General features: G+C 37.8%; 1 protein-coding gene across 3 annotated transcripts in view; it reads left to right on the top strand.

Moving 5' to 3' along the window:
* The window catches only part of znf469 (zinc finger protein 469), a 335,089-nt gene that overhangs the window by 20,538 nt on the left and 295,874 nt on the right, over positions 1 to 18,677 (top strand). For all 3 annotated transcript variants that reach the window (XR_003674351.1, XM_028451156.1, XM_028451157.1), the window contains exon 2: positions 7,826 to 7,893. The gene's annotated coding sequence lies outside the window, so the exon portion shown is untranslated. The remainder of the gene's footprint in view (positions 1 to 7,825; positions 7,894 to 18,677) is intronic.

Genomic DNA, 18,677 nt, shown 5'->3' with positions numbered 1-18,677 from the left:
TCAGACGTGCTTTGTATGCAGGACGATTGACTACAGATGTTGATCATCTGTTATCTATTTGTTTCCATTCTATATTCCTAAAATAGGGTGTGTGCTTCAATAAAAAGCAAATACCAGTAATACATTAGATTTTCTGGACCGGGTTAGGGGAGCAGCTTTGAGGTAGAAAAAGCTTAAATAAAATATACAGTAAGATTTAAAATGTAAGATAACTCCAGCAGTTTGTAATAGTAGGAAATAATAAATGGCTTGAAGTTGGTAAATCTCCACATTAGGGTCAGGAGTGATCGCATCCAGACTCTGAGGTGGGTGTGCACGGTAAAGGACAGAGTGGCGCATCTGTAAAAACTGACTGTAAATGGACTGACATACAGACGTGAAGTAAAGGAAGTGACTTCATGTGGAAACTCATCAGTTGAAACTCATCAGAATACACAGAAATCATTAACGCGAACCAGTGTATAGCAACACACCTACCTGCACGTTCTGATTGGGTGAGTTGTTTGAAGGGCAGCCTCATCATAAAGTATGGCCTAGGTGAGTCAGCGGCCTTTACGTTTTTATTGGAAAATAGCTAAATTCTTGGAAAGCGGCCAATACAGCAGTGCGTTCTGTAGCCCGGAAAATACGGTAGTACTAGTGAACAAAAATGTAGTTTTACCCGTACAGGTTTTTTTGGTGCACGAGTGTGAGAGTAGACCTGACTAGTAAAGCTACTATATTACAAGTAACACAAAATTGCCTACTAGTAGACAAAATATAGACCTAAAATATGTTAAAATTCAAAGCTTCACTAGTACCACTAGTAACAAAGTTGTCTACTAGTAGACAAATTAACGCGTGCACTAGTGTGCCAAAAACCTTTTGCTTACTCGTACTATTAGTACACTCAAAATCTCGCTAGTAGTACTAGTAAAACTTTTTTTACTAGTAACACAAAATTGGGTTACTAGTAGGGTTTACCCACGCACTAGTGTGCCAAAAACCTGTACTAATAAAATATTTTTGTTTACTAGTACTTTTAAAATAGCCCACTAGTAGAACATGTACAATGTTTTTAGTCTACTAGATGTACTAGTAAAGTTTAAAGATTCACTAGTAGTGCTAGGATACCTAATGCAGATGAAGTAACAGGGATTAAAATAAAATCCAGGATCCTGATTTGTTGTAATACTTTCGAAAGCCAATAGCAAGCCTGAATTTGCTTTCCCTGCCCCTTATTACATATTGATACTAACTAATGACACATTTAGCTTCATTGGTTAAGTCTCCTGACTAAGTAAACCAAAATTGAGACCATGCACTACCAGAGCTCAACTATGGTTGATATCACTGATATCAGAATTCATTCTCCAACAGTTTTCCATAACCGTGCTGTGCAAAAACAATCACTGCACATCCAAAACGTTAGCCACAATTAGGACTTGCTCTTTTTCTAAGCTTTTCATCACATAATGCAAAACATTTGTTGGCCTGGCTTTGTGTTTGGCTAGTTTGTGTTTTGTTAGGTTACAGTGGAAACTTGTCCACTGTCATATACTTTTGATTAGCGTCCTGATGAAACTGCTGAGAGAAAAGTTCTCAGATAACATTGCTCAGCATTGCGGCGCTAGCCAAAACGAGCATGTGAACACCGTCGCCCAGATGGAGGAAGATATTTGATTTCTAGAGCGTGAAAATTTTTTTTTTAAAAATCAAAACCCGATGTATGTCTATTTTTCCCATATGGCTCATCAGAATTATGTCAGAGGTGATTAGATAAGAACAAATAGCATCCTCATGTGCAGTCAGTGTTTGTGCTAGTCTTTTATGTTTATTCCGAATGATGAACACACTTTCAGTCTTGGGTGAGTGGAAATGGGAAGAGCACAGTCTCTGAAAGAGAAGGGGTGTGGGACTTCAGAAAAAATAACAACTTTCTAATGCTTGAGTCTGAACAGTCCTCCGTGATTCAAACCATCTGCATGAAACAAGATAATGCCCCCTCAGAGAGGGAGATAACATGCTCTGTGAACAACACTGTTTGCTATGTGGTGGTGGCACAAGTTGTTTTGTCATGACAGATCTAAATCAGCGCGACTTCAGGGTCTGATTATAGAGATATAATTGTGTTGAATAGAACTTTATTTGCCTTTTTGAATGTTTAGACGCCCGTGACAACAGACAGCCGCTGTTCAATGTCTAAACAAGTAGACAAACATCAGAACATGTTTGAGTGTAAGAGACATAATTGCCACTGCCCTGTGATGCTCTTTTTCCACCACACACACACTTTTTCTAATCTCCCAGTTGATCATCAGCTGTTTAAACCCTGGGAACTAATCTCTAGGGTCGATAATCAGCCGAATTCTGGCAAAAACAAAGCTCTTTACTTTGCTCTCTGCTGTTTTTGCCTCTTCACCTGTTTGTGATCTGCTTTATGCATCTCACATGTTTCTAGAGCTGATCAGTCCAAGGTTTATGCACAAAGAAGCAAGTTCACCTGATATTTGGTTTGCCAGCGTTTATACAGTTACACACCTCTCCTTTATTAGACCAATACACACTGTGGCCATCATTGCGTGCATATTACATTGCTCTTGTAAGTATCTAAACTACTGTACTGTAATTGCCTACAATCCATTCCTTATGTGGCTGATGTATCCCTCTATTGTAGCTTTCAAGCATTGGATTATTTCCATTAATTTGCAACAACAATAGAATAACGATCCAGTATGAAAAGGATGGATCTCTTTCTTTTTTGCTTAATTTTTGTTTAATGTGCAATTTCTCAGTATTGTTCTGGGCTTCTCAAGCCTAAACTTTGCAATTATTTGCAATCTAAGTATAATTTATTATAATCTGCGTGTCAGGTTTACTGAGGTTTATTCATCCCCTTTATTGGCTCGGAATATTACATTTTTCCGGTGTTTGACTTGATTCAAAAGTAGGCATGGGCAAGTACCGATACCAAGTATTGCATTGGGCCAGTACCGATACCAAGTATTGTATTGGGCCAGTACCGGCCTTATGTCAGTGTCTCAAGTACTCTTGAAGGCTGCCGATGCTAGTTACCGATACTCAAGGAAAAAAAAGTCTTACATTGGCCAAGTCCCCCTTGCCAGTAGTTGGCGCTACACTTCTACTGTTTGACACCACAGCTAATTTTTTTGTTTTGCAGTTTATTTCAAACAATTACTATAACTCAGAGAGTTGTTGGTTTTGTTTTGTACTTTTGCTGATTTATTACAAGAAATCTTACATTAAGAGAGTTGTTTGTGTTTTATTTTGGACTTTAACTCTATTGCAGAGTGACTGTGCTGCCTTTTTACAGAAATAAAAGGTCTTTGTTCAAAATTATCTATCATTGCATTAGTTAAATTTGATGTATCAAACAAAAGTACTCGTGATTACGATACATGGTATCTTACTTCCTGTATTTGGTAGCATCTCTTGGGTTGTTGATGCAACACCTGCACTAATATGGTGTTTAACGGCTGTCACATATGCTAATCAGCTGTTTACGATCAAATGCGATTCAACATTTGGCACGCTCGGGTAAGAGCAGATTAGGAGGTTAAGGACGTTTGATGCATCCGGAATAGGGCTGAACGATTATGGCCAAAATGTTAATCACGATTATTTGGATTTATATTGTAATCACGATTATTATCACAGTTATCATATTTGGTAAAAAAAAAAAAAAAAAAAAAAAAAACTGTTTTTATGTTTACCCTTTTTTAAATCATTGTTTTTGTTTATTTTATTTTTTGTTTTTGTTTATTTTTTATTTTGTGTGTAGTAAATTGTAAATAAAAACAAAGGTTTATTTATTTATTTTTATTTATTTATTCAGTTTATTTCCGACATGGTTACATTCACTTTTTTTTTTTTTACATTTTTTTTTTTTTTTTTTTTTTGTACGTGTCGAAAAAGGAGACGAGAGAAGCAGTTTGCTTATCTGGGTCCCGTCCCGTTTTACCATCGCAAATTTACATGGGTTTACATGTCTCTCTGGTCAAACATTCTTGAGTTGTTCTGAACAGTCCTTTTTTTGTGTATTCTCATCTGTAGTCAGTGTTGTCTTTTTTTTATTTTATTTTTTTTTATTCCTCCTCCTCTTTATTGTTGTTCGTGTTGGCCTTGTTCCCTGCCAGACGCTGTTAGCATTCCTCCAGTGCAAGAATAGTTCCTCTTTCGAAGGTGTTTGGAAGTTTTTTTCCCTTTTCATCCATAATGTCACCACTCGGGAATGTCTCTTTTGGACACACAAGTTTGCAGCTTGTTTTGTCTCTACATCAAGGTTAATTCAGCTGTTGTTAGTTCTATTGGCAGTGTTGTATTTTCCACTGTTAGATTTAACTTGTATAAACACATTATTATATCTTAGTTCATAAGCAAGGTAGTAATTTCATTGTACAGGAAAACGTGTTTCTAACTAGTCTGCACATATGACAATAAACACTTTGAATTTAAATTTAATGTAATCCTTAATCACCCTACCACCTAGCAATTGAAATGAATAAATGACAGACCTTTTTTACTCTTGGTTTCCACATTTAATTCAGTCTCCGTAAAATAATCACAGTCTGAGTTTTGTTTCCAGTGTTTATCTAGATCTGGGTCCATATCCATGATTACCATCAGTAATGTTGTTGTTTAGGTGGATCCTTCGTATTTTCCCAAGTCTTCCATCGTTTTGATGAGGATTGGTTTTCCATTCTCTTCTCCCAGTGGTGTGATGTAAATTCTGCAGTTCCTTGTCCACGTTTTTAAAATCTTTCCTCCTTTTTTTATTTGCATGCCTTCCATCCGGTGCTTGCATTTTTTTTGGTCAGGCTTTCATTGATAAAAACCTTCGTTTCCTTCAGCTTTCTTCCTTGCTTCAGTAGTTCTCCTTTGAATTTCATATTCGTGAAGGTTATTTTTACAGCTCTGTTATCATTTTTCTTTGGCAGGAGATGGCAGGAGTTGATGTTGTCAGGGTTCAGGACAATGTCCTTCGACTCCAGGTAGTCAATGACCTGTTGTTCAATCGATTTTGTTTCTTCGTCACTCGCGTAACTCCTGGGTTTTATCTTTAGGTCTGTGATGATGACATCTTTCTCTCTTTCCTTTTGTTCCAGCTGTTCAACCCTGGCGTTCAACAATTTTATCTCTTCAGCATTTCTTTCATTCTTTTCTTTCAGTACCTTTGCTTCGCTTTGTAGGTTTTCCAGTGAGTTTTCCAGCGTCTTTTCCAACAACTTTATCTCGGCAGATAGGTTTCGTAGACCCTCACGTATCATCTCCTTGACCTCTTCCAAACCCGAATTGGGTTCTGAAGGGCCTCCCTGCGGTTTTTTAGGTTATTACACTACTTTTATACAAACACAATGTGTACAGTTTACAGTGGAAAATGAAGCTTTAAATAAGTACTTATATATACCAAAGGCTAATTAAATGAATACACTATTAAAGAGTGCAGAGCCCATATTATAAATGTAAATATTGCTGACGATCAGGGGGGTATTTCATCAAAGTGTTCTCAGCAGAGCCAGGTCTACGGTTTAAACCTGGTTTAGCCGAGCCATCTGTGACAATGCTGGCTTTTACCGTTCCATCAAACTCTTCTCAGCTTGGAGCTCCCCAGCTGAGCCAAGCCAGCTGACAGTGTTTATCTTTAGTGCTCGTCTTCATAAGACCCATGAGATCGATCGCAGATTTAATGATTAGAGAGTGAGGGCGCATGCACTGCAGCTTTTAGTCTGATTAAACAGCCAAGAGAAACCAATGCTGTGACCAACAGGATGTGACATCGTCTGTTACTGAGCAGTGAGAATAAAATTGAAGATGTTTCTGTGGTTTGAACATTTTAAAAGTAGTAAAGGGTTAAAGATGGTGTTATTTAGTCAATTTATCATAGAAAACAGCTGATCATGTGAGTTTGATATATTTTAACACCTGTCAGCGTTTAATAAAAGACGATGCTGTAACTCACTATTAAATAATGTGTAATTTATGAGACTTGTGAGTGTTATGATGAATAGTTTTTTTGAATTAGGCACTAAACATTAAATTCAAATGAACGGAGGGAGCAGCTCAGCTGTGTGCACTGCTGGATGTCATATTAACACTGATCCTGGTGCAGGTGAGCAACGCGCACGGAGGATGTGCGCACTGATCACCTCCCGAAAAGCGATACTGACTGTTCATTGGGGAGGCATGCCTTGTGATTGTCCCTGAACAGCCCCTCCCTCTCTGTATATTTAGAGCTTTCTCATTATTAATCTCTGGATCCTCAATGAATATGGGCATTTATACTGTGCGGTAAACGGAGGCGATGGATACGCACGTATCCCTATAGGCATATTATTATTACTGATGAAGACTGATTAAAATTAAACTCATAAAAAATACGGTACACATTAAACACCTAATAAGACTAAAATTCTATCGTCATTTGTATCGATTTAAGATTTTAATTATGCATTTACCATTATATTCTGTTTAATGTTCTTTTAAAATACTGCATTAAAGCATTTTAAAGTATAACAGAAATGTTTTTGACTTATTTTGTTGAGTGTTTTAAAGCATCACTAAATGACTTCTTTAATAATGATGACGTGGTTTCATGAGTGTGCGTCTGCAGCTTAAGCCCAGCCTGCTGCTTAAACCTGGTCGCGAGCAGGTTTGACCCACGGACTGTGTTACTATGGTAACTAAGGTATTTTCCTGTTGATGAAACGGCCATCAGTTGGTTAAGCTGGACTACTAGGTTAAACCTGGACTTAACCCTGAGATGGGTTTGATGAAATACCCCCAAGGTTTATTTAATCATGGCAACCAAATTCCTAATCTGGAGCTGATTTCTCCTATGTTTTGCTGGATGAGGCCCAATTAATATCTGACAAATATACAAAACCACAACAAAGATACACAATGTGGTCACAAAAAACATACAAAAATACAGAAAAATACACAAAACGACAACAAAAACGCATAAAACTAGAGAATAATACAATATACAAAATGACTAAAAAATCACAAAACAACAGAAATACAGACCCTTTGCTCTTTCCATTATTTATGCTCAGATTGCTCATTATTCTAAATGCTGACATGAATTTTGGTAACACGGGCCTTGGTTTAGATAATCAGATTTGTGTTGCTCCCACTGTGATAACTGTTGTCTTTCTCTGTCTTATAATATTTTATTTAGTACTGGAAGGTATGTGACGGTGTTTTAAAACTTTTCTACCACAGTAACCTTCTTTGTCTCTAAATATAAGATCCCTACTGTTTTTTTATGAAGCCCTCAGCTTTACCAAATATTTCACTGTTGAGTTTGAGCTGAAATAATGACATCTGTCATCAGATAGTGGTTTTATTGTCCTGTGGTTTTTTCCTTAAGTAAACCTTTGACTACAGTAAATACAATAGAGTGGTACAAGTCATTTTTTATTCACACTGAGACTCGTCAGTTCCTGCAACTGTTTTTGTTGGCACTGCTGTTCCGTGTTGAGTTTGACTGACGTTACGTGGTTGCCATTAGTTTCAGCATCATACCAAAACATTGCCCTCGCTTTCATTCATGGTGACAATGATATTTTCTTAGCTGTTGCTCTCCATCAAGCTCATGCTGTTGTTCAGTTTGCAGTACCTTCTGTTCCAGTTCTTTTGTTCCATGTGTTTTGGTGTTCCTGATCACCACCTTGGTCCACCCAACTTGCATCCATCTGTCTTTTGTTTGCCCTTTTTTCACATCTCAGATGCTGTCTTGATGTTTCAAACCTAATTCAGCCAGTGATACCAGTTTTCTGTCATGAGAATCTTTCCTAATTTCCTCCACTTCTGTCTTCCACAGGGGGTGTGACCAAGTAGAAGAAAAAGAAGACGAGATGCTGAATTACCACTAAAGCAGAAAACTACAACGTAAGTATCTGAGCATCCACTAAAACATTTTTGACTCTTAGTTTGTTTCATTTATCCTCAATTTGGAATCCACACTGACTTGCTCGTTCCCAAGTGTAACAAATGTGCATCAACCCATTCATTAGCACAATAGAAGACAAAGCATGTGGCAGGAGATCGATCTGCTGTAGTCCGATGCAGCAGGATGTCTTTGCAAATGTAACTTTATTTAATTGTGAGTTACAGCATCTTTTATTAAAAGGTGTTAAAAACTTATCAAACTTACATGATCAGTGTGTGATCCCATACTTCAGTGGTTCTCTATGATAAATTGACTAAATAACACCATCTTTAACCCTTTACTACTTTTAAAATGTTCAAACCACAGAAACGTCTTCAACTTTATTCTCACTGCTCAGTAACAGATGATGTCACGTCCTGTTGGTCTCTGCATTGGTTTCTATTGGCTATTTAATCAGATTACGCATGCACCCTCACTTTCTAATCATTAAATCTGTGATTGATCTTGTGGGTCCTATGAAGACGAGCACCTAAACTAAACACTGTCAGCTGGCTTGGCTCAGCTGGGGAGCTCCACGCTGAGAAGAGTTTGATGGAATGGGAATTGCCAGCATGGTCCCTAACGGCTTGGCTAAACCAGGTTTAAACTGTAGGCCTGGCTCTACTGAGTACACTTTGATGAAATACCTTCCTTACATAAATTACATTTTTAGTTGACCCTGAAACTGTGGTGGACCATGGCCTGGTAAATGAGGAACAATGCTGTACATTAGTGGCTCCCAACCTTTTTCATTCTGTGTACCCCATTTGTATTTGTTGTCAAATCCGGTGTACCCCCTCTTCAAATCATAAGTACTCCACCCACAATTTCATATTCTGTTCAGGGTTCTTGCCAGCGCTGTTGAGCGTAGGGACCCCCGCGTTGTAGTTTTGCTCCCCTGCGGAGCAATGGCACCCCCTATGTTCCATTTTCAGCAATGTAGGAGGGATTTTCTGTGATTTTTTCCTTTTCTAATTGGTATTGTCGTAATAATTGTTGCACACTTGGACACAAAAGGAACTTCCAGGCATGCACTGGTTGTTTTACCTCTTTTTTTAATCTGAATATCAGAGAAACACATACATCAGCCGCACCATCTATTTAATACAGGCGATCTGCTCGGATGCTGCTGTCTTTACCTGAGGTCCCCTACCAACACTTAGCTGCCCGAGATGCCGCCTGTGTACTTCCTCCGCTTGGTAACCGTAATTACAGTCCAATACAAACAGTGTAGCTTCAACGAAATGTAATATATATATATACAGTATATACAATTTTTTTTTTTTTTTGGTACAGTATGGAACAAAATGCAAAACATAAATTTGCTTGTTCTTTATTCGAAACTTTAGTGAACCAACAATGTATTTAACATTATACAGAATGTGAAAATAAAGTTTAAAAAAATACTATACTGTTGTCAAGTGCTGCCTGGTAATAATAATATTCTCAAACAAAAAATACAAAAAATATTATAAAAAATAAGCTCCTCACAGCTTGTTAACAGCTTTTATCCGCTGCTATAAAGACTCCGATGGCAGTTGTTATAGCTTTGGCTGATATTCGCACTCGGGTGGTGCCGTTTAAAGTGAGTTAGCATGTTCATCGTGTTCCCGGAAACATACCCGATCTCAGCTGAACAATGTCAGCACACTGCCCTCGTTTTATCCACTTGTCTTTCTCCGTTGCAGTATTTTACCCGGAAGCCGAAGTGTTCCCAAGCAGGAGACTTTAACGACAGGGGAGGGTCCTCCAGCTCTTTTTTCTCGCTAGCGTTAGCCATGTTGTACGGGCTGCACATGTAGCTGCAGGCGGAAGTAAACACACGCAACTTCCTTTTCGTTCCGGAAACTCACCCATGCACAACCCTGTACCCGAACCGAACGTCCTGTACCAAAACAGTTCAATACAAATACATGTATTGTTACACCCTTTTTATAAATATATATATAAACCAAGCATGAGTAACTCTCTTCCTGCATTCATCATCATGTTGACTAAGTCAACAAATAACGTTTAGCTTTAAAGTAAGGCTGGAACAGAGATTATAAAAACAACAAAATCAAACCCAACTTTAGCTTTACTTCACTAAATTTAGCATACATTTAAAAATTTTCCGCATCAGTGGCGCTCGCTCGCCACGTGATCGTCCTATGCTGTAAAAAATTCCAGGTGAGAACCCTGCTGTTTCATTTGTGTATCAGCACGCTCCGCTGAACACCTTCCTGTGTCTCCAACACAGTTCCCTGATCAGTCCCTTCAGGATTTTGCGATGTTGCTATCGCAACCATTAATGCAAAATCAAGCAAACCAGTGCGGCATTGCAACTTTTCCAAAAGCCTGCAACTTTCCCGCATATATAAATATGTGGCAGCTTCTCATTATTTTTGGCATTTTAGGGCTTGTTGTTGCTACGGAAGTAGCGGAAGATGTACTATGGGTTTTGCACTGCTCACACTGAACCTAAGAAGAAGAAAATGCTTGCGTCACATCCTGTTTTCAGCCAGCACTGGGAGAATGCATTCAATGAAGTCATGTGAGAAAGAAATACCTTGCATTTGCCAACAAAAATATCAGCTAAGGGCCGTGCAAAACATTACCCAATGTTTTTTCATGAGAGCGCAAGTAAACTTTTTTGTCCAAAATGCAATGTTGTTATTGAGCACAAGCGGAAGTCGTCGATGGACAAGCATTTTGCTTCTGCAAAGCACAACAAGAGAATGCAAGCCAGTGCACAACCCACTCAACAAATCACAGTCATCGAGGCTGCTGCCTCGGTAGCAATTGCAAGTACAGAACGAATCAAGGTGAGTCAAATTAAAAGACAAATGTCTGTTTTATATGTATGTAAAATCAGTGAGATTTATTTTCTCTTGCACTCACACCACACGTGAACATGTATGTAGTTGAGCAATGTTAGTGGAGGATTTAAGAATTATACTGAGATTTAAGGGGAAAAAAATGTAATCTAAACATTGTAGTCTAACCATGGGTTAAAAGTGTGTTTCTATTACCACATTTAAACTGAGAACAGGTATGGTAAATTAATAGTTCACTGGATTTATAAAGCGTTTTATGATACTGACACATAACTTAACTATTTTAATCAATCATGATGGTCATTCCTGAATAATGTTTATTTTAAAATGTGTTTGTTTTCTTTTCTTTTAAGATCTTTGAAGATTGGGTTTCAACCTGCACTGCGGTCAACATTCCTCTGTCAGTCAGTGACCACTTAATTATGCAACGATACCTCAGAGACAAAGTAATCAATGGAGGAGCCATTCTGGGTTATCACCAGCTTCAGGAGAAATATTTGGATGCAGTCCATCACAAAGAAAAAGAAGCACTTATGATCCATGATGCCAAAAAACCTGTTGCTGTAATATTTGAGGAAACTCCAGATGAAGAGGGGAGATGTGTCCAAATATTCTCATTGCTCCAATTGAGAAGGATAGTTCAGATTCTAGCCTTTATCGCTGACAGTTTTTCTCAAGGTATCCAACCATTCAACTATAACACAGGCAGTGGTTCAGTGTCTTCAAGAGTACCCAATCAAAAACGTTTATGCTTATGTCTGAAAAACTCCCCCCAGGAAAGAAAGCAACCGTAGCTTCAAATCCATGTGCTACAAGATGGAACTCATGGTTTATTGCTGTGCAGTACCACTCTGAACATTTCCCATGGTACAAAGATTTCATTGAGATGGAAGTGCAGGTAAGTGTCATGCACATATAATTTTGTAAATTCAAATATAATGAAAAACCTAAATTAATCTTTTACTTTTAGTTTTAGACGTGGCAAAAGCACACCCCAGTCTGTGGAGAGACTGCATGAAATGTTGCACCACAATGATGCAGTGCAGAGACTGCAGGTCCAGATCAACGTAAGTGCAAAATAAACCTTCAACTCCATGACGTTTTTCAGAGCAGATTCCCTGCAACCACCAAGCTGTTTAACTACTTGGAAGATCTGTTAGTGTGTTTGATCCTTAGCACATTGCTTTTTTGAGCAAGTCTGTGGCCAGCTACATGTTTATCCCAGGCTTCGCTGCTGTCCCGGAGGAAGAGATGGATGCTTACTTTACTCAGCTGGGTTTGCCAGCCCTAAAAGATTCATCCTGTGGTGTTGTGAATCTGGATGTCTTCTGGGATGGGCTGCAGGAAAGACTCCCTGTGCTAAGTTCTTTGGCCAAGTGTTACAAAGATGCAGTGATCAACTCAGCAGGCACTGAAAGAAGTAACAGCATATACAAGCTTGTGCTGCCCAGTCAGAGAAGATCAATCTCAAACAGTCACCTCAAAGTGCTAGTCTCGCTCGGGACTCCCCAGGCACATCGGGTCTCCATGGTTTGGGGGCTGCCATGGGGTGAATTTCTGGCCAAGCTGCTCGGCGCGTCAGGGGGGGCCCGCAGTGCCCGTTGGAGCGACTGCGCAGCAGAGAAGCCCACACCAACATCAGGACCAGCACAGTCCACGTGACGTTTGGAAACTTAAAACTCCGGTTATCAGTGTCCACACCCAAACGCAAAGCTACGTATTCCTCAAATCACACTTGGATCTGAGTTTTTATAAACTTTCCTTTTTCATGAAAAAATCTCCGGTTGCCTGTGAATGATAGGGCAAATCTGAGAAAAATATCTCCATTTTGGAAGATACCCTGTTACTTGTAGACAGGGCCTCATATTTCAATTCACTGCCAAAGGAACGGCTCTGTGCGTTGTCCATGTGGGAGAACAAACAGGAAGCACACAACATCATTACATGATCACATACAGTATGTTTGTTAATACTTTGTATTTTTTATGTTTTTTGTTTTGCTTAAAGAAACATGACAGGTTCATGTTATGCACTTTAAGATTCCTTATGTTCAATATTGTTTACTGATTTGCACTTCTGATGATCATTTTGATTAAAAACTGTTGCACCTTTTGCATGCTGGGTATGCTCAGTGTTTAAGCTAAAAAAAAGTGTTTGCATGTTTTGCAAAATTGTGTTGGTGTTTGCTTTACAGCAATAAAGCATATTTTTTCTAATCTTTTCTAGAACATGTCTGGTCAATATGTATTTATAATTGGTAGAAAAATGTAACTTAATTGTAAAGTATGTTTTAGGGCTGAAAAAAATCGCAACTTTTTACTGCAACTTTTGGAAAAATGGTCCGTGAAATTAGGCATTTCAACCCGCAACAATCACAAAAAATGCCCGCGAAATCCTGGAGGGACTGTCTTATGATTAATCTACAAATTAAAATTAGTAAGTGCATTTAATGTGATTATGTGTTGTCTTAATGTCAGAAGTGTGATTAAATGGCTTCTACAGCATTAACTGATCCTGTTTCGATAAATTACAAGGAAGGACAGTGGTAAACAGAACAAGATCATTATAATTTTTTTTTTTTAACCAAAAATTGCTGCTATATAGTTTTTGATGTTTCTATATTTCTGTTTTGGTTTTAAATCAGTAAAACAAAATAATCACTGTTAATGTTATTTTGATTTGGTTTTAAAACGGAATAACCAAAGAACAACGGGTACACGGATCCCCCCCACCCCCCCACCAAACCTAATACTAGGTAATATTTTGTAAATGAGTATTTAAGCTAAAAATGATCCCACACTGCATGTAATCCATGTAAAAAGAAATAACCTGTGTATAGTAAGAATATTTATTCAACTTCACTAATGGAAAAACTTTCATCATTTTTTTGTTTTTTAATCTGAATCTTTAATCAGACTTTGTTTGGACTAATTATCAAAGCAATTAAACAGTTGGAAAAACTCCAACAAACAACGAGTCTTTGATGATGTTTACTGTGAAACTGCTTCAATAAAGAATAAAATAACATTTCAATATTGTGCAACAAACATGCACTTATAACATTGAGGCGCAAGTTAAATAAGGTAGCTCGCAAGTTTGCGTTAGTTTAGTGGTTAGCTCGTGAACTAGTACACATGTATGAAACAAGGGAACAAAAGTCTATATTACAGTGTAAAATGACTGAAACAAATCAACACTGTCTACCAACTAAAAACACCTACAGACATTACTTTAGCACAAAGAATGAAGGTTAATAAGACATTTCTAGATGGTGTGACCGTGTTGCGTACTTCCTGTTGTGACAGGAAATGACCCGTGTTGAAAGGTCAGGTAGCATTGCCACTGTGTAACACAATGAACAGAGTAAATTCAGTGACATAAAGCTTGAGGCAGAGCAGCACAGGTCTGTTTTTCAATATCTGTGGAACAACCAATAATGATATTAACCGATATTGCATTTTATGGCAAATATTGACTGCTAATATTGGTGGGACGATAGTATTGCCCACCTCTAATTAATACTAAAAGAAAACATGACCAATAAATAATCACATTTGGATCATATTTAAAGAAAGTCAAAATGTAATAAAGCTGAGGAAGGACAACAAATGGCATCATTTTCCCTTTATTAAATTATATCAAAAGAGGATGGGGTGTCACGGTTTGGATTTCTTGCTAATATTGGATTGATATCTGGTATTAGTTTTTGAATGGGACACCCCTACTTTATGTAATTGTCACACTTCCATTTAGATATTGTACTAACATTTTGTTAAGTTCTATCTTGTGTATGTATGTTTATTTTTTTGATTTGTAACAGTTTACAGCAGCATTCAGAAATGATACATGAGTTGAGTGTGAGTGAGAATGAATGCGAATGTGACAGTAGTTAGATTTTGGTGCTGGTTTTAACCACTAGGAGGCAGTGATAAATTACTGATGACATGTTTAAATACTGTGTATATACAGTGTATGTGTAGATTTACTCTGAAGAGTTGAGGTACTGAATTAAAGCTGCTACCTACACCCACTGGTGAGATATACTCTAAGTTGCTTTGCTGTAATGAGCATTTTGTGGAGTCATAGTCTTTGTCACAATAACTCATACTTTGTTGAACTTTACTTTGGAAGATAATTTCATTGTATTCTCGCTCAATGGAGTCATCTTAAATAATCAAAAGCTTCAAATTGCTAGCCGTGAGTAAGGGCCCCTCTTTTCTGGTTCAGCCTGCAGATTGCAGATAAATACATAATTGATTACATTAACCTGCAGGAAATCCACAAAAGAGAAACACCTGGCTGCAAATATTTGTTTCACCCAGACTTCAGGGCTTCTCTCATACACTTAGCAGTTACAGAGGATTCCTTTATTTCTGGATAATAGTAGAATACTTCATTTTACAGACTTCCTAGAGTGAATATTTTTGTTCCAATACAGTACATTGGCTCACAGTTTTATTAATAACAACTAATATAACAATAATTACTTACTACTTTAAAGTGTTTCTTCTGTTCTGTTCTTTATAAGATTAAATCAGTTAAGAAAAAAAATACATAAAATACATGTATTGTGTGTATATATATATAAAACTATTTGTATAGCGCATTTCATACACAAAGTATTTCAATCATCATTTAAAAGTGCAACAGAAAACACAACAGCATTAAATAAAGTTTGAAATCAATAATTAATCTCTTTCCACATATAAAAGCAGGAGTACTTTTAACTTCAGCTCTGCTGGCAGTTTGTTCCACTTCTTTGCAGTATAACAACTAAAAGCAGTGTCACCATGGCTGTGTTGTAAATGTCATATGCTAACGTACTACTCATATTAAGTTAGACGTCAAACTGAGTATGTAGTGTGTTTACATTAGATAGTATGAAAAGATTGAGTATGCAAGAAATACCCGAATGCATACTATATCTGGACATGTTTTAAGTGTGCCCCCTAGTCTCTTCTTGTCTTCCATTAGTTTTTTTTTAAACACTTTGGTAAATAGGGCTCTTGTTTTGAAGTTAACTGGAAGTTTTGTCAGTAAAGTAATAACGGATCTCCAAAAATTTTCAAAATGTCGGAATTAAATGTGTTTTGCCGCTGCTCAGGACAGTAACTACAGAGTGATGTTAGAGTCTCCAAAACACCAGAAAACTCTCCACTAACACAAGATTAAATCCCTACATTTGTCACTAGTCTCTATTGAGAAAAAAGTTCCTAAGAGCGCTCACAAAGACTCCGGTAAGGAGGGCTAAGTTTTGGTTTCAAAACGGACAGGATTCTACAAACTGCAGCTTTAAAATGCTTTCAGAACTTTCAAAGGTGGCGAATCAGTGGAGACATTTAGCCTCAGTGTGCTTCCGGTTTTTATCGTAGGTTCCAAATGCATCTTTGAAAACTTGGAAGTATACTTAAGTGGGAACATTCATCATCCTAATCATACAAATAGTATATAGTAGACAGTAAATACTCATTTGTAGTGTATAGTACATTAGTGTGAGATTTCCATAGATCTGAGAGACCTGCTGGGTTCAAACTTCACTAACATCTCACTGATGGATGCTGGATTTAAAAACCTGCAGTATCAGAACTGTAAAGTCTTTTCTGAGGCTGACTGTGAGCCAGAGTAAAGGCTTTCAAACTGGAGTAATGTTATGTGTAAAATGCCATGATAACAAATGTAATGATGCTCTTTCATGTTATCTGAGACAGAGTTTGTAGTTTACGGTTAAATTCTTCCTAAAGCTGGACAACTAGTACCCATAACTCTTGTCTGCTTTACGTTTCTCGTTGAGTCGTATTCCCTGTGGCAGACTGATGATGGCGTTGATGAAGGTGCCCTCTGAATGCTGCCGTGTGGTCTTTGAAAGACCCACTGTATTTAAGAGGAGAGGCTCACCTCTCACTTTTCAATGGATCGTTACCCCAATGCACGCCGTGATTTATGAGCCGTGTTTCAAATGCTGGAAGCACTTCCTGTCTGGAGGTTGTCATCCACCCAATGATTGCCTCCATTTGTCCGTGTGCACGTGTTGGTTTGTGTGATGTGTGTGTGTGTGTGTGTGTGAGACAACCTGGGGTCAGAATAGTTGTTAAGGTTTGATTAAATGAATATGAGCACCTCTCAGTGAGTGCTTTCCTGTCTGCGTGTGTGAGACCTGTAACCAGCCGGGTCTAGAGTTTCCTTGCTGGTAACAGGATACACTAACGTTTTTCTCTGCTGGGTGCTGCTGGTGAATTGTGTTTTAAATGAGGCAACATGAGCTCTAAACCCAAACAGCTTCCAGTGCCACGCTGAAACGCCACCACATGCCGTTATTTACTTTAGCTTAAAGTCAGACCTTAGTGAGTATGTGCAGAAATGTTATAAGACTCACCTCAGGGCAGATTGTTTCTGCTCCGATGCTAAAGCCTTTTCTCATTACAATATCTTTGTCTAAATACATTGTGCGTCTTACGGGCGAGGCTGGAGGTGTTGCATGGACAGATCAGTGTTGTACTTGATCCAGGATATAAAGCCTCTGCCAGCATCAGCTCTCAATCACTGATACACCACACTGTGAAATTCATTTCAGCCCGTGTCGGATACCTGTGAGTATGCATGAGTGTGCATGTTTTTATAAATAAATAGCGAGGTCAATGCGGCGATATGAGTCACCGCTGAATATGTTTGGTTGTGTAGATATGATATTGTAAACAGTTTGATTTGGCTGGACGGAAAAAAGCATTCCTGAGATTAATCTTGTGTATGGGAGAGTGGGAGAATTCAATGCACGTCCTCCCTGTACATCAGTGCAGCCAGGGGGGGTGGGGTGTGTGTGTGTGTGTGTGTGTGTGTGTGTGTGTGTGTGTGTGTGTGTGTGTGTGTGTGTGTGTGTGTGTAAGAGAGAGAGAGAAAAGAGAGCTCACATAAGAATATGACATACTCTTTTTCTGGTGAACATATTGAGTGGCCTGACTGCTGGACATTACTCGGTTTCCATGGGCGATGGGGTGCAACGCTGCCTGGAAAACAGTTTCATACGTTCAAAGTCTATATATTGTGAATGTTTTCTAATTGGAGTTAAAGAAAACATTTACTTAACTTTAGTTTATTAAAAACCTCTAAGTCAGAGATGGCAACTCAGGGTGTAAGAAAATATTGATTAACCGATATATCGCAATATTTCACCGCACAATTATCGTATCAATTCAAAAAATGTCCAAATCAATTGTTTTTATCATGTTTTTTAACCAAAAAAAAAAACATTTTATTGTGCTAACATATGCATAGCACGTAAACACCTGGTCACTAGGTGTCAGTGAACCACATCAGACCTTGTTAAACTACCTCACTCCTTTAAAAAAAAAAAAAAAAAAAATTAAAAACTTAACAGAATCAGAATCTGTTGTAGAAACAAAATTTAAACTTTTTAGAAAAATGTAATTTGACAGTTTGATAAACAAACCAGTTGTTTGTGATATTGGTATTTGAATTACAGTTAGTTACCGTTTACTTGTTCTTGCAAGTTACATTTTTTCTTATGAATTGTATTTCCATTTTGTACTAAATGTGTAATTATTGATATCGCTATGTGTAATGTATATTTTTTAGTTTCAGGATATATTGGATTGTGTTATCACAGCGGGAGCCACAAAAATGTGATTGTTTGAACAACATTTAAGTGAGCATTTAGAATACTGACTGACCTGAGCATTAATACAGGTAAGAACGAAGGGTTTGTACGTTTTTGTTGTTGTTTTGTGTATTTTTTCCTGTCATTCTGTAGTTGTTTTGTGTTATGAGTCATTTTGTGTGTAATTTTGTTTGCCGTTTTGTGTATTTTTTAGGTATTTATTTGTAGTCATTTTGTTGTCCTTTTAGTGTATTTTTATGTCATTTTGTATGTACAGTATGTTGGAGTAATTTTGTGTTTTGTGTGTGCATTTTTG

Source organism: Gouania willdenowi, chromosome 6 (genome assembly GCF_900634775.1).
Source record: "Gouania willdenowi chromosome 6, fGouWil2.1, whole genome shotgun sequence".
NCBI classification, from domain to species: Eukaryota; Metazoa; Chordata; class Actinopteri; order Blenniiformes; family Gobiesocidae; genus Gouania; species Gouania willdenowi.
This window is presented reverse-complemented; position numbering and strand designations above follow the sequence as displayed.